Raw genomic sequence first — 23,715 nt, forward strand, 5'->3', positions numbered from 1 at the left:
ACTCACACTTAGTATTCTGTCAGTTGAACTTTTTTGAAAAGTTCCAAGCCATTGCCTTTTAAAACATATAACAGATTGTGATATTACAGTGTTTCCCCTGACACATAATCTTGCTCTGCCTTCTTCAGGACTCATGGAAATGTTTCTTAGAAACATTAAATTGAATATTTTAGTCTTGAATGGCTGGCCCTGAATCTGATATAATGGGCCAAAATTTCTGGTCTGTCTGGTTCTTTCTATTTCAGACTGAGTACTCTGATTTCTTTAATGGTTTACCTATCTGTTTCACTTCAGGTGTTTATGGATATGATTATAGATGTTTATCCATGACCCCAAATAAAGTTGTAAATAATCATTCCTTCTTAATTTGTTTTTATTAAATATCTATCACTTAAAAACACATCAAACACATGAGAGTTGGGAATCCAGGGAAGATGAACTAAAGAGTCAGAGCTCAGGCCAAATTTAGATGTTGAGGTGAGAGGTCAGGTGTGCTGTGCTGGTCATGTTCTCTCGATAATGCTTCTCTGGGAATTTGTTGTCTATTTGGAATTATGGCATCTTGAGAGATGATCATTTGGAACTCTGAATTTAGTAGGTTGCAAAGCAACATCTGCTAACATACCCACTGCTGTTCCAGTATTCTCTAGGTGCACAGTTCACCAGAAACTTAATATCCTTTCTAGCATCTACATTTATATTTTTGAAGAAGTACTAGTAAACAGTAGAGAATATTGATAGCTGCTTGGATTTTGAATTTTTATGAGAGGTAAGCACTAATGGAAGATGTTCTGAAGAGTCCAAGAATAGTTTGGGATACATTTTTTGTTTTATTTATTTATTTTTTGCCAGAGAGAGACAGTTGTTGAAATATTATGTGATTAAATAAAGAAGAGGAAAGGATAAATTAGGGAGGGCAGAAGAGAGCAAGAAGATGAGGAAAAAGTTGTTCAATCTGCCTTACCTACCCTTCACCTCCAGCATCCTCTGCATGTGAGTCTTCTTTACCTTCCAAGACTATCAGCTTGAGTTCTGGGGTGTCTTATTTTGTAAGTTTTCCCTGTGAATTCTACACTAATCCTGCAGAAATATTCCTGGACTTCTTTCATGGAGTAATAAAGAGAGAGTCAGAAGAACATGAAGGTATGTGAACCTTTCACATTTTCACATTTTTGCCTGAGGTTTAGCAAAGAGATGATTCATGAAAACATGACCTTGTAAATTTACATGTTAATGTGATGTACAAATAGACATTGTCAGTGAGTGCTGTGGGCATTTTTATTTGAGAATATACATGCTAATTCATTTTTGTACTCAAGCTACAAAATATAGGAGTTGTACAAATAAAAGGTCAAGAGAAAACTTGTGAAATCAGGAGTAATTTGTTTATAATGAGTTAGTACTCTATTCAGTAATCTGTGACCTCTTATCTTCTTCCATTCCAAAGCTAACAAGACTGAAATACCTTCAAAGACAGATGATTCACAGATAAAAGAATTAGCTAAAAATTTTGCCAAGTCCACTTTCTACAAAGACATACAAACTGAACTGCATGAATTCAAAAGGGATGAGAATAAGAGGTGCTGGGTCAGGAAGGAGATTCCTTATGTCACCTCCTTTGGTCATCAGCTTATTAGTCTCACCAAGGGTTCATTCCAAAGCTTTGCGGGTAATCCCCAGCACTGGATAAATGAGGTAAGTGACAAATTCTTCCAGTTATGCTGTGAAATACCCATCTGAGAGCTATTTGTTTCTAATATGGACTTATGCAGGATTATTTTTTCTTCTATCCATCCTTTCATTTATTAGTCATGCCCACTCCATTTGGAATTTAGAAACAGCCAATCAATCTAGTGTATTATCTTTGATATGAATGGTCCCCCAAAACTCATAGTTGAAGGCTGGTCTCCAAAGGAACAATATTCAGAGGTTGGGCTCTTTGGAAGTGGCTGTATCATTTGACATCATCAACGAACTAATCCTTTGATGGATTTATAATTTGATGACATTATTAGGAGGTGATGTAAACTGTACCAATCAGTATCTAGAGAGAGGAAGTAGGTCAAGTTGCCTGCCTTGGAAGGGGTATGTTGTCCCTGACACCTTCCTTGTTCTGTTTCTGGACTGCCATGAGATGAGCAGCTTTCAGCCTCCACACCCACATGCCTTGAAGTTCTGCCTCACCTTACTCTTAAACCACATAATCTGAACTGACATGTCTAAAACTGTGAGTCAAAATAAAATTTCTCTCTTACTTGGTTTTCATGTTGATGTGACCAGTGTCCTGACAAAAACAACTTAGAGAGAAAAAAAAAAAAAAAAAAACAAACATTTATTTGGGGATCATGGCTTCAGAAGTTTCAATTCATAGAGAAGTGATTGCATTGTTCTGGGCCCACAAGGAGGCAGCACATCATGGAGGAAGGGCTCAGCATAAAATGCTGTCCAGCTCATGATGGGCTCAAGAAGCAGAGAGAGGGAGCAGGGCTGCAGGAAGAGCAATGCTTTCAGGGCACCCGCTGCTTTACTTCCAGTGACTCATCTCTTTCAGCCACAGCTCACTTGCCTGCAGTTACTGCCCAGTCAGTCCACTCAAAATAGGACAGACAAATTAGATTACACAGTTCAATCATTCACCTGTGAATTTTCCTGTATTATCATAGGAGCTTTTGGGGGACATCTAATATCCAACCATAACATGTTCTTTCTTGGTATTTTAAATTTTTATTTTTGTCACAGTGATAAAAGTTGAGAAACACAACAGGTAAAAAGCAATTGAGTTTTTACTCATGTAAAGCTCTTTAAGTGGCTTCTGTACTATATAACTCAAAAATGTTGAATATATATATATATATATATATATATATATATATATATATATATATTATAATGGATAATGTTAGTCAAAATTTTATTTGTTAAAAATGTTCAGACAGATAATATCAACCACATATGGAATTTGCTGAGAGCTGTCCATTGTCATTTATTGACTCATTCCAAAGATACATTGAAATATCATGTGTTCCATTTGGAGACTCTACTATACTAGTGAATGAAATGAGTAAAAATAAAAATCTCTGCTTGTGTAGATCTTTTTTTTTTCCATATGAGGGAAGGGAAATGATATATGAATAAAGAAAATACAGACTATGTCAGATGGTAGGATGAACTATGCAGAAGGAAAGAGAGAAATCGTAGAAATAAAGAAGACAGAAGGCTCAAAATAGGGAGAAGAGGATTGATTTGCCAATAAAATCAGGTGTTGAAGGAACCCAGTGTCATTTATATTCCTTAAGGTAGTTTGTTCTGTCCACTGTCTGAGGGAGGAGACTGTAGGCAGAATGTAAGGACTGATGCTCGTCATTGAGAGATTTTAATATTGGCAAAGCAATAGATAACTCAAAGTATGTGTGGTTTATGCACAGGAAGTAACCAGATACAACAAGAATATTCATGGTGGGGTTAATTGCCTTAAATAAGATATGATGGTGTTCTTTTCTCCTTTTGATCTACATTGTGGTAGGTGTTTTCAGTCCTCCAGGTATTTATTTTATTTGTTTGTTTGTTTGTTGCAATACTGAGGATTGAACTCAGAACTTCACACATGCTAGGCCAGTGCTCTGCTATTGGGCTATATGTCTGGCCTATTTATTAGTTAATCTTAATCCCTATGTCACACAAAACACTGTTCCTTCAGTTAATTTGTCCAACATTTGGAGGGAAATCAATTTAGCTGGTTATTATTGTCCAACATTTGTAGGGAAATCAATTTAGCTGGTTATTATTTTATTGATATTTTCATTGTCAATCATTGCATTTCTGTGTATTAAGATATGGCATGTTTTTGGCTTAATAAACTGACTTCTCAGGATAAGCACCACATTTTCATATTTAAATATTGTTGCTCTCCAGTTGTACCTGAAGGCCTGCATCCCCATTTCAGTGATGATGTTCATTGTTTCAGACTTCTTTAGTCCATGTGATTTGGCATTTCTCTCAAGCAGTTTTGTGTCCCATTGTTCAAGGAAAATATTTTATTCTTTTTTTTTAATTTATTTTTTTATTGGTTGTTCAAAACATTATAAAGCTCTTGATATATCATATTTCATACATTAGATTCAAGTTGGTTATGAACTCCCAATTTTAACCCAAATACAGATTGCAGAATCACATCGGTTACACATCCACATTTTTACATAATGCCCTATTAGTAACTGTTGTATTCTGCTACCTTTCCTATCCTATACTATCCCCGCCTCCCTCCCCTCCCATCTTCTCTCTCCACCCCATCCACTGTAATTCATTTCTCTCCTTGTTTATTTTCCCATTCCTCTCACAACCTCTTATATGTAATTTTGTATAACAATGAGGGTCTCCCTCCATTACCATGCAATTTCCCTTTTCTCTCCCTTTCCTTCCCACCTCATGTGTCTGTTTAATGTTAATCTTTTCTTCCTGCTCTTCCTCCCTGCTCTGTTCTTAGTTGCTCTCATTATATCAAAGAAGACATTTGGTATTTGTTTTTTAGGGATTGGCTAGCTTCACTAAGCATAATCTGCTCTAGTGCCATCCATTTCCCTGCAAATTCTATGATTTTGTCATTTTTTAGTGCTGCGTAATACTCCATGGTGTATAAATGCCACATTTTTTTTTAATCCATTCATCAATTGAAGGGCATCTGGGTTGGTTCCACAGTCTAGCAATTGTGAATTGTGCTGCTATGAACATTGATGTAGCAGTATCCCTGTAGTACGCTCTTTTAAGGTGTTCAGGGAATAGTCCAAGAAGGGCAATAGCTGGGTCAAATGGTGGTTCCATTCCAGGCTTTCCCAGGAATCTCCATACTGCTTTCCAGATTGACCGCACCAGTTTGCAGTCCCACCAGCAATGTACAAGAGTACCCTTTTCCCCACATCCTCTCCAGCACTTGTTGTTGTTTGACTTCATAATGGCTGCCAATCTTACTGGAGTGAGATAGTATCTTAGGGTGGTTTTGATTTGCATTTCTCTGACTGCTAGAGATGGTGAGCATTTTTTCATGTACATGTTGATTGATTGTATGTCCTCCTCTGAAAAGTGTCTGTTCAGGTCTTTGGCCCATTTGTTGATTGGGTTATTTGTTTTCTTATTGTTTAATTTGTTGAGTTCTTTGCATACTCTGGATATTAGGGCTCTATCTGAAGTGTGAGGAGTAAAAATTTGTTCCCATGATGTAGGCTCCCTATTTACCTCTTTTATTGCTTCTCTTGCTGAGAGAAAACTTTTCAGTTTAAGTAAGTCCCATTTGTTAATTCTTGTTATCAACTTTTGTGCTATGGGTGTCCTATTAAGGAATTTGGAGCCCGACCCTACAATATGTAGATCGGAGCCAACATTTTCTTCTATCAGACGCAGAGTCTCTGATTTGATATCTAGCTCCTTGATCCACTTTGAGTTAACTTTTGTGCATGGCGAGAGGAGGTGAATCAGTTTCATTTTGTTGCATATGGATTTCCAGTTTTCCCAGCACCATTTGTTGAAGATGCTATCCTCCCTCCATTGCATCCTTTTAGCTTCTTTATCAAATATAAGATAGTTGTAGCTTTGTGGATTAGTCTCTGTGTCCTCTATTCTGTACCATTGGTCCACCCACCTGTTTTGGTACCAGTACCATGCTGTTTTTGTTACTATTGCTCTGTAATATAGTTTTAAGTCTGGTATCACTATACCGCCTGATTCGCACTTCCTGCTTAGAATTGCTTTTGCTATTCTGGGTCTTTTATTTTTCCATATGAATTTCATGATTGCTTTATCCATTTCCACAAGAAATGCCGTTGGGATTTTGATTGGCATTGCATTAAACCTATAGAGAACTTTTGGTAATATTGCCATTTTGATGATGTTAGTTCTGCCTATCCATGAACAGGGTATATTTTTCCATCTTCTAAGATCTTCTTCTACTTCTCTTTTTAGGGTTTTGTAGTTTTCATTGTATAAATCTTTCACCTCTTTTGTTAGGTTGATTCCCAAGTATTTTATTTTTTTTTTTTTTGAGGATATTGTGAATGGAGTGTTTTTCCTCATTTCCGTTTCAGAAGTTTTGTCGCTGATATACAGAAATGCCTTTGATTTATGCGTGTTGATTTTATATCCTGCCACTTTGCTGAATTCATTTATTAGTTCTAGTAGTTTTTTTGTAGACCCTTTTGGGTCTTCTAGGTATAGAATCATGTCATCTGCAAATAGTGATAATTTAAGTTCTTCCTTTCCTATTTTTATGCCTTTAATTTCTTTGTCTGTCTAATTGCTCTGGCCAGTGTTTCGAGAACTATATTGAATAGAAGTGCTGCTGGAGGGCATCCCTGTCTTGTTCCAGATTTTAGGGGGAATGCCTTCAATTTTTCTCCATTGAGAATGATGTAGCCTGAGGCTTAGCATAGATAGCTTTTACAATGTCGAGGTAAGTTCCTGTTATCCCTAGTTTTTCTAATGTTTTGAACATAAAGGGATGCTGTACTTTGTCGAATGCTTTTCTGAGTCTATTGAGATGATCATATGGTTCTTATTTTTAAGTCTATTGATGTGGTGAATAACATTTATTGATTTCCGTATATTGAACCATCCATTGCATCCCAGGGATGAATCCTACTTGATCATGGTGCACAATTTTTTTGATGTGCCTTTGTATCCGATTCGCCAGAATTTTATTGAGGATTTTTGCATCTAGGTTCATCAGAGATATTGGTCTGTAGTTTTTTTTCTTTGAGGTGTCTTTGTCTGGTTTCGGAATCAGGGTGATGTTGGCCTCATAGAATGAATTTGGCAGAGCTCCTTCTTTTTCTATTTCCTGAAATAACTTGAAAAGTATTGGTATTAATTCTTCCTTAAAGGTTTTGTAAAACTCCGCTGTATACCCATCCGGTCCTGGGCTTTTCTTGGTTGGAAGTCTTTTGATTGCTTCTTCTATTTCATCTATTGTTATTGGTCTGTTTAAGTTGTGAGTATCCTCCTGACTCAGTCTGGGCAAATCATATGACTTAAGGAATTTATTGATGTCTTCACTATCTTCTATTTTATTGGAATACAGGTTTTCAAAATAATTTCTAATTGTCCTCTGTATTTCTGTAGCGTCTGTTGTGATATTGCTTTTTCATCCCGTATGTTAGTAATTTGAGTTCTCTCTCTTCTTCTCTTCGTTAGCATGGCTAAGGGTCTGTCGATCTTATTTATTTTTTCAAAGAACCAACTTTTAGTTTTGTTAATTTTTTCAATTGTTTCTTTTGTTTCAATTTCGTTGATTTCCGCTCTGATTTTAATTATTTCTTGCCTTCTGCTACATTTGCTGTTCTTTTGCTCTTCCTTTTCTAGGGCTTTGAGATGAAGTGTGAGCTCATTTATTTGTTGGATTTTCCTTTTTTTTTGAGGAATGACCTCCAAGCGATGAATTTCCCTCTTAAAACTGCTTTCATTGTGTCCCATAGATTCTGATATGTTGTGTCTGTATTTTCATTTATCTCTAAGAATTTTTTGATTTCCTCCTTTATGTCTTCTGTAACCCATTGATCATTCAGTAACATATTGTTCATTTTCCATGTGATGTAGGATTTTTCCTTCCTTCTTTTATCATTGATTTCCAGTTTCATTCCATTATGGTCAGATAAAATGCATGGTATTATCTCCACCCCTGTATATTTACTGAGGGTTGCCCTATGGCATAATATATGGTCTATTTTTGAGGAGGATCCATGTGCTGCTGAGAAAAAAGTATATCCACTTGATGATGGTTGATATATTCTATATATGTCAGTTAAGTCTAGGTTGTTGATTGTGATATTGAGTTCTATAGTTTCTTTATTCAGCTTTTGTTTGGAGGATCTGTCCAATTGTGAAAGAGGTGTGTTGAAGTCAACCATAATTATTGTGTTGTGGTCTATTTGATTCTTGAACTTGAGGAGAATTTGTTTTATGAACGTTGCAGCACCATTATTTGGTGCATAAATATTGATAATTGTTATGTCTTGTTGGTGAATGGTTCCTTTTAACAGTATATAATGTCCTTCCTTATTCCTTTTGATTAATTTAGTCTTGAAGTCAATTTTATTCGATATGAGGATGGCCACCCCTGCTTGCTTACGAGGACCGTGTGCGTGGTATATTTTTTCCCAACCTTTCACCTTCAGCCTGTTTATGTCTTTTCCAATGAGATGTGTCTCCTGGAGGCAGCATATTGTTGGATTTGTTTTTTTTGTTTTTTTTTTTTTGTTTTGTTTTGTTTTGTTTTTTTTTTTTTTTAATCCCTGTTACCAGCCTATGTCGCTTTATTGGAGAGTTTAAGCCATTAACGTTTAAAGTTACTATTGATATATGGTTTGTACCTCCAGGCATGTTTGATTTTTTATCTTCTTTTTTTTTTTTTTTTAATTTAGATTGTTTCTCCATGGTTAGCTTTCCCCCTGCCCTCTGTCTTTATAGAGGCACTTCCCACTGATGGTTTTGGTTATTGTTTTTCATTTCTTCCTCGTGTAGTGTTTTGCTCAAGATGCTTTGCAATGCTGGTTTTCTGGCTGCAAATTCTTTTAGCTTTTGTTTATCATGAAAGATTTTTATTTCGTTATCGTACCTGAAGCTTAACTTTGCTGGATACAGAATTCTTGGTTGGCATCCATTGTCTTTCAGTGTTTGAAATACGTTGTAACAGGATCTTCTCGCTTTCAGCGTCTGTGATGAAAAATCCGTTGTTAACCTTATTGGTTTACCCCTGAATGTAATCTGCCTCCTTTCTCTTGTAGCTTTTAATATTTTCTCTTTGTTCTGTATATTGGATATCTTCATAACCATGTGTCTTGGCGTTGGTCTACTGTGACTTTGTGTGCTCAGTGTCCTGTATGCATCTACAATTTGTATATCCGTTTCCTTTTTTATTTCTGGAAAGTTTTCTGTAATTATTTCATTTAGCAGGTTACTCATTCCCTTGGTTTGAATCTCTGTACCTTCTTCTGTCCCTATGACTCTTTGGTTTGGTTTTTTTATGTTATCCCATATCTCTTGGAAATTTTTCTCGTGGTTTTTAAAAAGCCTTTCTGAGTTGGCTGGTCTCTTTTCAAGATGATATATTTTGTCTTCATTATCTGATGTTCTGGCTTCTACTTGCTCCACTCTGTTGGTGATACTCTCAATTGAGTTTTTAATTTGGTTTATCGTTTCCTTCATTTCTAGAATTGTTGTTTGTTTTTTTATAATCTCTGTCTCCTGATAAAGATGCTTAACTTCTTCTTTTATCTGTTTATGTAATTCATTTTCAAAGTGTTCTTTCACTGTTTGGATTTGCTGTCTTGTATCTTCTTTAAGGTTCCACTCCATCTGTCTAAGGTATTCCTTGAGTTCTTTATATGACCATTTTTCTGCTGACTCTAGGTCCTCCTGAATATTTAGGCTGTCCTTCATTGTTTGTACTCCTTTTCTTCCTTGCTTTTTTATGCTGCTCATGTTACTTCTTTTTCTGTTTGACTGCTGAGTTACTGTTTACTCTTATAAATTTATTTGATGCTTGGGAGGAAAGATATTAGAAGGGAAGGGAAGAAGTCCCTAAAGAGAATGAGAGTAGGCAGGTAGAATTCAAGGAAGGGTAATAAGAAAACTGAAAAGAAATGAAAAGACAAAAGAAACAAAAATAACAAAGATTAGATAATAAAGAAAGAAAGAAAAGAAGAAAAAAAATTTAACAAAAATAATAATGATAATAAAAAAATGAAAATTAAAATTTAAAAAAAAATAATAATAATAAAATAAAAAAAATTTAAAAAAAATTAGAAACATTGAAAAAAAGTTAAAGAACAACAACAAATAAAAATTGAAAATGAAAGAAAAAGAAGAAAAGAAAGAAAAAGAAAAAAATGATAATAATAATAATAATAATAATAATAATAATAATAATAAATGCAGTCCTAGAGTTCTATTAACTTCTCTTCCAGTAGGTGGAGCTGTGCCCACTGGGCCAAGCTTCTCCTCTCAATAGGTGGGAACCATTCACTGTGCAGCAGCTCTTTCTCCTAGACTGGGCGGGTCTCCAATCCTGAGTGTCTAGGGCCTTGTCTTGTGTTTCCTCAAGCCAGGCCGTGCTCACCTGTGGCGCTCACCACAATACTGGCTACACGCCAGGTCTGCTGCTCCTGGGAGCCCTATTTTCATGAACACCTGGGCTCACTCTCCCTGTTTGCCTCCCTCAGACCCTAAGTTTGTAGAGCTTGGGGCTGAGATCCCCCAGTGAATTTGCTTGCCCTCCTGTAGCCATGCCCCCGGTAGCTGGTGCAAGAGACCTCAGTTGTCAGCACTGGTGGGAGCGGTAGCCGGGAGTTCCGCGCCGCGAGTCCCGCGCCACTCCTGATTCCCTCGGTCTGGTTATTGCGTTCACAGGAGAGCTGGGAGGGGCCCTTAAGGTTTCCCCGCTGTGTGGAGAGAGATGGCTAGGGGATTACACACCTGTCGCTCTGGTTTCAATGCAGTTATCTCCTCCGCCCGTTACCCCAGTTCTCTGCCATGGTCGTATCCCATGCAACTGGTGACCGTTCGTTCCCTTTGCTGGGTGACCAATGCAACGGGTGGGTCCTGACTGTCTCTCCCAATCCCCGTTTCAGTCCTGTGGCCACTTCCTATGAAGGCTCGGTTGGCTTTTACCTCTGTAAGTTCCTAAGGGACGACCAATTATTTCTGCGGGATCGTTAGTGCTGAGTCACACGAAGCAGGAGAATCGGAGCTTAATTGCCTCCAATTCAGGCTCTGTGTGTGTGTTCTGAGGGGCCCAGCCTTTACACCCCAGATCCACGTCAGCTCAGCATTGCCTAGTGATCCTGAGCAAACAGCATTTAGACAGTTTACAGCTCCCTATGCCTGCTCAGTTGAAGATGTCAGAGACTTGATCTCTCTGCACCTGCCACCATGTTAGATCTCCTCAATGATATTCATGTTGCCCTTACAGCTTCCTGGCATAAGCAAGTTCTTGGGATTATACAAACTGCTGCTTCTGTTTCCAGTCCAGATTTCTAGAAATGAAACCCTGCTGCCGTCGCCTCCGCCTCTGGGCTGCGCTCACGGGCGCCGCGCTTGTCTGCGACCGTAGCAGAGCCACCCTGGCCTCCGCAGCTCCTCAGCCCGGTGCCCGGCCCCTGGGGCCCAAGCGGCTGCCGCCGCGGCTCTCCGTCCCCCTCCTCCAGAGCACGGGTCCCCTGGCAGGGGGATGCAGAACGACCGCAGAGCAGGCTCTGCCCTAAGGTGCAGCGGCAAACAGGCCACTGAGGCGCTCGAGGCTGCAGTCCAGCCTTCGGAGGACAGGGCTCGGCACGCAGCCCAGCTCCAACCTCTAGATGCTGCTGCCGGACAATGTCAATATTTTATTCTTAGATCATCGATTTGACATCATTTGAAAAAATGTCAGGCCAATTAGATGCATTAACTTTGGTAGCCCATTGTTCAACAGGAAGATGCAGTATAATAAGCTGATTCTTCAGAGTGATTTATTCATTAGGCTTTTCTTACATGTCTCTAAAACTGATTTTTAAGTGTCTTATCCAAGAAACATATGGTATTCTGGGCAAGATGTTATTAGAACACAGGTGTTTTTACATCAGGATTATGAGTGTTTTGAGCCTTGGCTTCCTTAAGAGTCAAACAGCAGGCCCAGAGCCTCCAGGTAGCACATTCAGCCTACTTGTCTCATCATTGAACTCGGTTCTCCAAAAGCAATTCCAGCAATGTTCAGGGAAGCAGTAGTCTGTACAGTAAGGGAAGAACCTTGTATAACCCTGAGCTCAGTGGAACAACTCTTGTTCAGGATTTTAAATGTTGAAACGTTAGCTCAGGAACAGGCAAACCCATTTAGGTAAAACCTTAGAAGTTAATCATTTTAGACTCATGGCCACATATGTCATTTGTTTCACAAAGTCTACTCTGCCGTTTCATGATTAAAGCAGCCACAGCTAACATATGAGCAAATGAACATTGCAGCATTCCAATAAACTTTATTTAAGGACACTGGTTTTGAAATTCATATTGAAAGAAATATTATTCTTGAACTTTTACCTCCCAAGTAAAAAAAAAATGGAAAAAACAAACTATTGGGTTTTGACCCATAGTTTACTGATCCTTGATATAAGTGGGGTTTTGTTTTGTTTTGTTTTTTTGGTACTGAGGATTTAACACTGGGAGGCTATACCACTGAGACATATTCCCACACCTTTTCACATTTTTTAAAAACAGGGTAATGCTATGTGTATTAGGGCCTTGGTAAATTTCTGAGGCTGGCTTTAAATTTGCCATCCTCCTGTCTTAGCTTCTCAATTCATCAGGAGTACAGGCATGTGCCACCATGCCTGTCTCTGACATCGAGTCCTTAAGCTTGTATGATTTTTATTTTTGTAAGTTTTGTGAAATGGAGTTATTTAAATGTAGAAGATATATAATCAATCAACAAATATATGAAAAAAATATTCATTATCGCTAGCAACTAGAAAAATTCAAATCAAAACTAATGCTTTCCTGGTGACATTCCTTAATTTATTGCCTGATTTTTTGTATTTTGTTGTAAACTAGTTATTTGTTGACATGATTCAGACTTGACATTTAATCAGATATGTTGGGAAGGTATAGGAATGAATGGATTATTTAAAAAAAAAAGGTTTATTGTTCATTTAAGTCTACTTTGACAACATTCTCCTTAATCTCTCTGAAATTCATTGTCCATACTTGCATACTAAATATTTGACTATGCATTCAATTTTTTAATTAAATTATTTATGTATTCCAATTTGTTATATATGATACCAGAATGCAATTCATTTCATATTACACATATAGAACACAATTTTTAAAGTCTCTGGTTGTACCCAAATATTTTCACACCGTTTGTGTCTTCATACATGTACTTAGGGTAATGATGTCTAACTCATTCCACCATCTTCCCTACCCCTAAACCCCCTCCCTTCCTCCCCTTCCCCTTTCCCCTATCTAAAGTTCCTCCATTCCTCCCATGCTCTGAGCGCCATTGCCATTATGAGACAGCATCCTCATATCAAAGGATACATTCAACTTTTGGGTTTTGGGGATTGGCTTACTTCACTTAGCATTATATTCTCTGACTCCATCCATTTACCTGCAAATGCCATGATTTTATTCTCTTTTAGTGCCGAATAATGTTCCACTGTGTATATATACCAAAGTTTCCCTATCCATTCATCTACTGAAGGGCATCTGTGTTGGCTCCACAATTTAGCTATTATGAATTGTGGTGCTATAGACATTGATGTGGCTATGTCCCTGTAGTATGCTGTTTCTAGGTCCTTTGGGTATAAACGGAAGAGTGGAACAGCTGGGTCAAATGGTGGTTCCATTCGAAGTTTTCCAAGGAGTCTCTATACTGCTTTCCATATTGGCTGCATAAATTTGCGGTCCCAATGTATGAGTGTGCCTTTTGCCCCACATCCTCACCAAGACTTACTGTTGTTTGTATTCTTAATAGCTGCCATTCCGACTGGAGTGAGTGGAAATCTTAGAGTAGTTTTGATTTGCATTTTTCTAATTGCTAGTGATGATGAGTATTTTTTCATATATTTGTTGATTGATTGTATATCCTCTTTTGAGAAGTGTCTGTTCAAGTACTTGGCTCATTTATTGATTGTATTATTTATTTATTTATTTTTTTGGTGTTAAGGTTTTTGAGTGCTTTATATATCCTAGAGTTAATGTTCTATCTGATGTGCTTGTAGTAAAAATTTGCTCCAATTCTGTAGGCTCTCTATTCACCTCAATGATTGTTTCTTTTGCTGAGAAGAAGCTTTTTAGCTTGAATCCATCCCATTTATTGATTCATGGTTTTAATTCTTGTGCTATAGGAGTCTTATTAAGAAAGTTGGGGCCTAATACAACATAATGAAGATGTTGCCTGGTTTTTCTTCCAATAGACACAAGGTCTCTAGTTTAATTCCTAGGTCCTTGATCCACTTTGAGTTGAGTTTTGTGCATGGTGAGATATAGGGGTTTAATTTCATTGTGTTACATGTGGAGTTCCAGTTTTCCCAGCACCATTTGTTGAAGAGGCTATCTTTTCTCCAATATATGTTTTTGGCACCTTTGTCTAATATGAGATAGCTATAATTATGTGGGTTTGTCTCTGTGTCCTCTATTCTGTACCATTGGTTTACCTGTCTGTTTTGGTGCCAATACCATGCTGTTTTTGTTACTATTGTTCTGTAGTATAGTTTAAGGTCTGGAATAGTAATACCACTGGCTTCACTCTTCTTGCTAAATATTATGCATTCAATTTTTAATTTTTTTAGAGAAAGCTACAAATATCCATCAATCCATACCTTGAGATGTGTTGTTTAAATACTTCTGGAAAAAGGGAGAATGACATAGTTGAAGAATTTCTCATCTTGATCTGTTTTGAACAGAGACCATTTGTACATATATAAAAAGCTCATAGTTAGGTTTATCTACTCTGTTGTTAAATGTTCAGTTTACTCAATGGCTTTGTTTTTCTTCATGCAAGAAGATACAATACATGTGAACTTCTTAAAAGCATGGAATGATCATGGATTCATCATTTTGTCAATATTTGAAAATTGGCTAAAAATCACTAAGGAATATCCAAATGAAAATATTCAGTCAGTGAAAGAAATGAAGTATGGATGCAAGAGAAATGAAGGATGCAGAGTGTCTAATTTGAAGTCTGAATATCTTGACAGTTATACAATGGGAAAGCATAGACTCTTGCATAGATGTGCATGCTGCATGTTGGTAGAGCTATTAGCATAGATTTTGGAAACTTGATTAATTGTAATAATGAACAGATTCTGAGGGTCTTGGGGGATATAGCAGGGGAATGGATTCCTACCCCCACCCCAAATTTCTGTATTATTAGCAAAGGACATTTCATAGGTGAAACATTTCACTAATCTTCTTTCCAGAGTCTGGTCTTCACAAATTATTCTTTACAATTCACTGTTCTTTTCTTTGCATGTTGCCTGCATATTTGCCAAGTATCCATTACCAATTAGTTCATGGCTTGATACTGTTGTAATATTGAGATATTTTTTTAAACTTTGATTATTGCAAGATTACTGGTAGGTATTTAGTTTTCTTTACATTCCTATCTCCTATATTATTATATTTAGCTCACATAAAATTATAAGAATTCCTTACATAAAATATGTCTAATGTAACCCTGATCTTTTGCTAAATGAAGCACCTTTAAGAGAGTTTTAATTCTAAGAGGAAATGTAACATTGTTCCATTTTCTCTGGGAGGTATATAGACTGAGTAGGTGAAGATGGGTGGGAAAGGCAAAAAATTGGCAGTTCAGGTTTGTCAAGTTATCTGTAAGCCTCATTGGCTGGGAATGAAAGACAAGAAATATGAGCGGAGATGGTAATGGGAGGATTTGGGTAACCCCATCTGGCCAAGTACTTTGGTGACAGTGACAATGCACTTTTCCTGTGCAGGTGGGGATTCCCCACATGTTAGCTAGGTGCAGTCCACTTCTTCCTTATAATTCAAAATTCCATTCTTAGAATTTGGATGTAGCATTAAAATTTTATGTATTTCTGTACTTTGCAGTGATGGGGATCAAACCCCAGTTCTGGCACATGATAGGCAAGCAGTCTATTGCTTAGCTACAACCAAAGCCCTGAAATTTCCTTTATTTCTCACAATTAGAGTGAAGTCATCTTGTTTTAATTTGAATCTCTTGAAGTTTAAAGCTGAGCACATTCACTGGCATGAAAGTTGAAAATTCAGTTTAAGTCAGCATTCTTATTTTGTTCCCAAAACATCTCCTTCATATGCCTTCCTCACACAGCAACGCTGTATGGTATTTGTGGACAGAGATTGGTAGACACTGGGAAGATTCTTATCTCGTCTAGTCATCTGCTCTCTTGTCCTCTCAGTACCCAAAACACAGAATCCTGACATTCTCAATTTAATTTAGAAAATTAAATAACCACTGTCTGATAATTCCCCAGTTACTGTGGCCAATCCATTTAAAGTGTGTATTTCAGTGGAGAGATTTGACTAGGTAATAAAAAGTTTTACCTGTAATTGAAATTTTTTCTTTCTAATTTTCATTTTTCTCTTTGAAAAGATAATTGTCACATTGGTTTTGGGACTGGTTACAGGCACCATTATCCTTTTGCTGAGAGATGATTGTACGGAAATCCGAAATAGGTAAGTAAATTTGAATCTCAATTTTGTGAAAATGCTCTTACTTTGATGAAACTAATGAAAATCCATTCAGAATTTGAATTTATGACAATACAGGGTAAACATTGCTGTTTTATTATGGGGTAGGATCAGATAGTGTATTGAAATGTGAATGGAAGAGTTAATTTTCGGTTTCACATATGTATGTATGTGTGTAAATTACACATCACGGACATATCCTAACCATTTTGAAGTGCATAGTTTAGTGCCAAAATGTCCATTTATGTTGTCACCTGTCAACACCATCCAACTGCCGACCATTTCTTTATCTTCTCAGGTGGAATCTTCAGCCCGCCTTAGAATAACTGCCCATACTCATCATTGCCACCTCTGCAACCATCTGCAACTTTCTGTCTCTGAATGTGGCCATTCTAGGAAACTTATCAATGTGAAGTCATACAATACTTGTCTTTTCATGACTGCCTTATTTTCCTCAGCATAAACTCGTTAAGTTTCTTCCAGTTGTAGCATGTGTTATATTCTTTTTTTTTTTTAAAGCCAAATAATATATGTGTAGAAACTACATTTTATTTATCCACTCATCCATTGCTGAAAATCAGGGTTGCTTACACCTTTGAACTATTGTAGTCATGTTGCTATGGGTGGGCACACACTTGTCTGAATCTTTCTTTCAACAGTCATTTGGGGCAGATACCCAGCATGTGGTCATGTGGTAATTTTATGAATACCTGCCAAAGCCTCTCCTACTGCATTTTACATTCTTAACAGCAACACATAAAGTTACAATACCTTCTCATTCTCACAGAAACTTACTTTGTTTTCAAATAACAGAGATCCACATGATCTTTGGATAGATGTTTGTTTTTAGTCCTTTGCCAATTTTTAAGTTGCATTCTTGGGTTTTGGGGTGTTTTGTTGTTGATGATGATTGGAATTCTTTATAGTTATTAGTTATTCATTCATTTTCAGATATATGATTTATAAATATTTTATTCCATTTTGTGGGGTTTTTTGCACTCAGTTCATAATGCCTTTTATGCTGAGATGTTTTTGATTTTCAAATATACTTTTGCTCTGTTTTCTTTGGTGGTTTGTGAGACAGTTTCCTCAGTTTTGGTGTTTGTATGACTTGGGAGTGTAAGATGTATGGATGGGAGTCAGTTGTTCCTAACTCTGTATGGAAAGCACTTACATTAGTGTCGTGCTCCTTTCTAGTTTCAGCCATAATGTGACCTTAAAACTCTTATTCCTAGGTGTCATTTTAAACAGCTGGCTCATGTTCTAAACATAGATTCTCAACATTCCAGAATTCATGGTTCTCAACACAATTCATGTATACAGAAGCACTTCTCACTAGGCATTGAGCTTCATGCTTGACAGCTATGGCTAATGTTAACTCCCAAGGGCCAGAGGAATGGGTGGTCTCATCCCCATTTTACTGTTGAGAATGGTGGAGCTTGGTCTTTGTCCCAGATGCTAATCCTGATCCAAATAATGAGATGGTGTTTTGTTTGTTGTTTTGTTTTGTTTTTGTTTTTGTTTTTGTACTGGGAATTGAACCCAAGAATTGAAGGACATGACAACCGTGCCTGGGGGAGAAACAGTGTTAGTCTTGATCCCCACAGGGAGGGAAGGAGGAAAGGAAAAGACTAAGGAAAAGAAAAGGAAGACATGTCAGTTTTTAAATAAGCCTCCTGTGTTTGAGTATCAAGATGCATACCAAAAGCCTGAAGTGAACTCTGGATACAGCCAAATTGATTTTGAATGAAAAATAACCATAAAAATTCTTTATTTAAATTTATTTATTAAAGTGGATTTTCCTTTTTGTTGAAGTAGATGGTGTTTTCTTACAAAAAGATGACTATTACAGCTGTTTTCCAGAGTTAAGTCACTTTTTCACCTTCTTCAGGAAGAGATCTCTGGATTTGTTTTTTTACAACTGTTAGTGTCTGTGCCCTGTGTACATGCTATTTCTTAACAAAGCTCAGCAGAATCACAGGGTTTTGAGGCCATGAAACATGTATACTGTGCAGCAAGAAGACTGTGTTGCGGAATCTGTCATCAACTGCAGTTTGAAAGAAGTGAAAAGCTGACCACCACAGCTTTTGGTCAAAAATTTCAGAGAAATACATGAGTGTAGTCATTTCTTCAGATGTTTTCTGGAGAAATTGGACACTAATCTAATTTTAATTTGCATTTTGACTATAATTAGCTACTTTTTTAGAATATTTGGTCTATATGACAGTAGCCTCTGTGTGTGTGGTTCATCTACCTCTGCTTTGGATGATCAGGTGATTAGTGATGACTGTTTGGGTAAGAAAATGATGTGTCAGCTTCTTCTCTGGAGCCAGGGTGTTAGAGCTTTCTTTGGGCAGGAATATCCATCCTTCATTTGACATTGCTGTGAAGGCCAGTGGTTTAGGACTGTTCTTGGAATCAAGTGGTGTCTTACAAATCCTCTTACCTATGTAACTGAGGAACTGGGTTTGAATCCTGTGTAGAGTCTGAGCCACTTTGACTTTATAGCCTTAATGTGTTGTTGTGACAGCTAAAAAAATTAGGAAAGTGATGTTTTAAAAAAAATGGATCTATTAATCCCACTTCAGGGTGTTCACACAAAATATTTGAAGTCAATTAGTTGAAGAGGGATCTGCTCTCCCATGTTCATTGTAGCCCTGTGCACAACAGTCAATTTGGACATCAATCTAAGTGTCTGTCAGCTAACAAACAGATAAGGAAAATGGGTGAATGCCCCAGGGAATGCTGTTCAGCCACAGGAAAAGGAATTTTAAAATTTGTGAGACCATAGACTAAATTGAGAACGTTATGCTAAGTAAAGTGATCCAGACTGAGAAAGACAAAAGCCACGTTCTTGCTTATATGTAAATTCTGACACTTTTAGTCTTTTAAAGACAGAGTAAAATGGTGTATTCCAGAATTGTTAGAGTCTGTAAACAAGTCAAAAATAACACCTGGCATTTTGCCAGGGGAATGTTAGAGTTCGTAAACAAGTCTGGATGGTGCCTGGCAAAATGCCAGAGGGAGTGGTTTGAGAAGTAACAAAAACAAGCCATTAAGTGTGGAGATTCCTTATTGGTTGACTGATGTATCTAGTTTATGCTAATTAGATAAGCTGTGTGGAATGTATAAATACTGCTCCTGTCCTGCAATAAACAGCTCCTACTCCTGCTGTATCAAGTACACAAGTTATTCGTCACCCCCCCCTGGTTATTCTGCTGCAGCAGGACTGCGGCAGATGGTGGCCCGTACGGGGAGCCCCGGGACACTCGGGGGTAAGTGACGAAAAAAAGCTGCCTGTCCATAGATAGGACGGGAGCAATCTGCTCGTCCCTAGGCAGATAGGGCGAGAGGAAAAATGGCCATTTTAAGAAAATGGAGAAGATTGATACAGTATGTTTGTGTCTTGTTTTTTCTAAGTATATTGTATTGTCTTTGTGATGAAAATATGGAAGGTGTGAGAAGTAAATTGATAATGGAAAGAGGCACCCCAGTGGAACCAAGAATAGTTAGGGCATGTGTTGATGGAAGCCCAGGAACTCTAGTCAGAAAGAAAAAGAAAGTTCAGAAGAAGAAAGATTATCAGGAAAAAAGTTACAGCGAAAGGCTATTACTGAATACTTTTCGTTACCGGAGGGTGCATCAATCGGCGCGGTGGTGGCTGCCACGTGCGCGAGCTGGTCATGGCGCAACAAGGGCTTTCCAAGCGGCAATCGGCTCTTCCCTGCCCCCCGCCTGGGGAGCGGGATGCCACTGCGAGAGCCCAAATCCAAACCTGTGCCCGGAAGCAGTTTGAGACCAGGACTCTCCCCAGGGCCATCTGGGGCTGCCCAGGACGCTACAGCCAGCAAAAGACGCTACTGGCGTCCCTGATGTTTGGTCATTTCCAAGACCAGTAACTACAATGGTTCTCCCACACCTGGAAGCTAATGAGTAATGAGCACTATTAATGCTTATTTCAAATGCAAAAAAAAAACCTTGAGATAATGCACTAAATTGTTCAGAAGGTTGTTTTCTTAGTAGAATGCTACAGGATTTTCTTTAGCCATCCAGAGTTCCTGCCTTCGTCCCAGTGCCAGTAAAGACCAAGGTGGAAGAAGTTCCAGTGTTGCTGAAAACCGGACGAGACTTCAGCTGAGAAATGGACAAGACTTCAGATCAAGCTAGTTGCCTGCAGAACTTACCTGGACTGTGATTTAAGCTAGCTGCCTGCAGAACTTACCTGGACTGTGATTTACCTGGACTGTGAGTTAATCTATTGAGACACTGCTTTACCTGGACTGAGACAACAAACTGTAATCTATAATTGTAACTCGGTATCTTTGCTAACAGTGTCATTGCTGGTATAATTTTTCCAAGGGCTTCTTGCATGGAGCCATCAATTGGCTTGGTATTGTGGCATTTTGTATCCTCCCTTTCTGTTTGTAGCAGGTTATTTATGGTGTTTCTGTAAAAACCACTATGGTCATTATTTAAATTAAACAAAAGGGGGAAATGTTAGAGTCTGTAAACAAGTCAAAAATAACACCTGGCATTTTGCCAGGGGAATGTTAGAGTTCGTAAACAAGTCTGGATGGTGCCTGGCAAAATGCCAGAGGGAGTGGTTTGAGAAGTAACAAAAACAAGCCATTAAGTGTGGAGATTCCTTATTGGTTGACTGATGTATCTAGTTTATGCTAATTAGATAAGCTGTGTGGAATGTATAAATACCGCTCCTGTCCTGCAATAAACGGCTCCTACTCCTGCTGTATCAAGTACACAAGTTATTCGTCACCCCCCCTGGTTATTCTGCTGCAGCAGGACTGCGGCACAGAATGGTGTATGTGAAGGTCAAAGGTACAAATCTCAGGAAGGCAGGAAGAATAGGATCTTCTTTCTATTGAGATACATTGAACAGGGTGGTGAATGCAGTAAATAATAGTGTAGAATTCAAAATTGCTGAGCATAAACTCCAAATGTTCTCACCATAAAAATGATGAAAATTAAAGTATATGAACTTTAAAAGTAATGGATCTCCATAATAGACTCATTTTATTATTCTTTGACATTTTACTCTCTAGGGATGTTTTTTTTTTCTCAGTCCTTTTCATTTTTTGAGACAGAGTCTCATTAAGTTGATTTGGGCCTCCCTAAATAGCTGAGGTTGGCCTTGAACTTGTGATCCTCCTGATGCAGCCTCCTGAGTGCCTGAGAATACAGGTGTAAGCCACCATACCCAACTAGCATTGGATCTTGAAGGATAACTTCACTTTGTGCCCCACAAATGTTTGAGTATAGTTTGTCAATTTATAAATAAAAATAAATCTGATCTGTATTTATACATGGCACATGAATTGCCACCTTAAAAAGCATTGAGTGCATTAAACATTTTTCATAATAAAAACATGTTTATTATGAAGTAAATCATCTTCTGTCTTAGAGGTGATTTTACTGTTTCCTTTTTCAGAATTATGAATATTACTGTATTGTTAAATGTGAGAAAAAATTTAATTGAATTTTTCTTCTATCCCATTGTTTCCCCATGGACCTTCAGCTTGATATTAGGTTTACTATGTACTAATACTTACTTGGCTGTTTGTCTCTTGGACCTGACTATTTTCCATTCTTTTTAATTATTGATGAACTTTCATATTTAAAGCAGCCTGCCCTCTTAGTTCTTTATTTCTTAGGTGTGATAAATATCTGTCTAGAGAAGCCAGGTTGCACCATAATTTTCTGTTGATGAGAGGCTGTTGTGGAAAAGAATGGACTTAAGTGGGTGATTTGAGGTGATGTAGAGTGTTTATTTAAATTGAAAGTACACATTCACACCCACATCTGAATGAAGTAAAGTGTACTTACTGCTTGTAGGGAGGATAGCTGTTTTTATAACATGGATATATGTTGGGAAAGCATGACGATGTATAGGTTTCAAATAAAACTTCTCATGTGCATGAATAAAAAGTTTTCTATAAATTCTTTAAGGCAGTTGGAATTGTTCACTTGTGTTTACATTTGAAAAACTTTCTCTTGTTTTTAAGTAATTTAAATGATGTACATATATCCTCTCTTTACATGTTTATAGTAATATCAGTTTAGGTGTCTGATTAGGCAGGGAAGCCCATGTTTTAAGGATGTTGGCAAACTCCCATGAAATCCTTATTTCACTTGAAATATAAACTAGCCAACACTTTTCTTGCTAACCCTCAATTATTTTACTGATATACATATTAACAGTCTTTACACAGGTGATCAAATTGATTTTTATTATGAATAAACATCAGTTTGATTTTTTTAACACTTTGGAAACCCCATAGGAAGGTGGTTGTTCCAAATCAAGGATGGTGTCCAGGCTTTCTGGTGGTCTTGTGTAGTTCTGGCATTTTCTTTCCACATGCCTTTACTCTTTTGTTACTTCACTTCAAAACCAAATTGAATTGAATACCTTAACCCTTTGGAGCTCTATTTAACTTAAAGTTTCTCTTCATATATTAGGAATGATACTCGGGATTTTTGTGAGTTGAATTCAAGGTGAAAGTATTTTATAACCTAAGTGTTATCACAGGATGTCATAGCAATGCACCAGACTAGGGGACTTACTGGACAAAGCTTGGTTTTGTTTCAGTTGTAGAGTCTGGGAGTTTGGGTTCAGAGCTCCCTTCCAGCAGTAGGCTCCTGTGAGGGTCCCGCTCTGCCTATAGATGGCGCCTTCACACTGCATCTCTCATGGCATAGAGTTTCTGGGGTTTCTTGCCCTTACCAGGACACTGGTCCCATCATGGGGGCTCCACTCTCATGACCTTGCCTAAACCTCATTACTTAAGTTACCAATCTCAAAAAAACAAGTGCCAAATGTTTTCTCTGACATAAGGTAACTGACTCATAGTGGGGTAGGGATGGGAGAATGGGAGAAATAGATGAACTCTAGATAGGGCAGAGGGGTGGGAGGAGAAGGGAGGGGACATAGGGTTAGAAATGATGGTGAATGTGATGGACATCATTATCCAAAGTACAAGTATGAAGATACGGGTTGGTGTGAACATACTTTATATACAACCAGAGGCATGAAAATTGTGGTCTATATGTATAATATGAATTGTAATGCATTCCACTGTCATTTCTTTACAAAATAAATGAATAAATAAATAAATAAATTTTAAAAATGTACCTCCCAGTCCTATTGCATTGGAGGTTGTTTCTTTATCATATGAATTTTAGTGAATACAAGTCAGTGCACAGCAGTCCACACATAAATTTCAATATGTACTATAGTGTGGAGTAACCAGGGCACCACTGAGGACACTCAGGGAGAGCCCTGATGGGGTGACACATTCCTGTCTGTTTAAATGGAAAAGTTCCACTTTTTTTTTAATGTCTTTGATTTTACATTACTTCTGGAAGGAGTTCTGAGGGAAGAAACCAACCTAAGAGCTCTGATTTGACTGATCTGCTTTTATTCCCATTTTCTCTTGACAGAGCACTGATGCTCTTCTTCCTGATGGTCTACCTGTGTCGCAGAAGAACATTGGC

At 37.7% G+C, this 23,715-nt stretch overlaps 1 long non-coding RNA gene across 1 annotated transcript; it reads left to right on the forward strand.

The window, feature by feature from the left end:
- The first annotated feature begins 1,648 nt into the window (after positions 1-1,648).
- Positions 1,649-23,715, forward strand: LOC139706516 (uncharacterized). The gene is made up of 3 exons (XR_011708139.1): positions 1,649-1,695; positions 16,109-16,191; positions 23,662-23,715. It is a non-coding gene; the product is annotated as an uncharacterized lncRNA (long non-coding RNA).

This window comes from Marmota flaviventris, chromosome 7 (assembly GCF_047511675.1).
Source record: "Marmota flaviventris isolate mMarFla1 chromosome 7, mMarFla1.hap1, whole genome shotgun sequence".
In the NCBI taxonomy this organism is placed as follows: domain Eukaryota; kingdom Metazoa; phylum Chordata; class Mammalia; order Rodentia; family Sciuridae; genus Marmota; species Marmota flaviventris.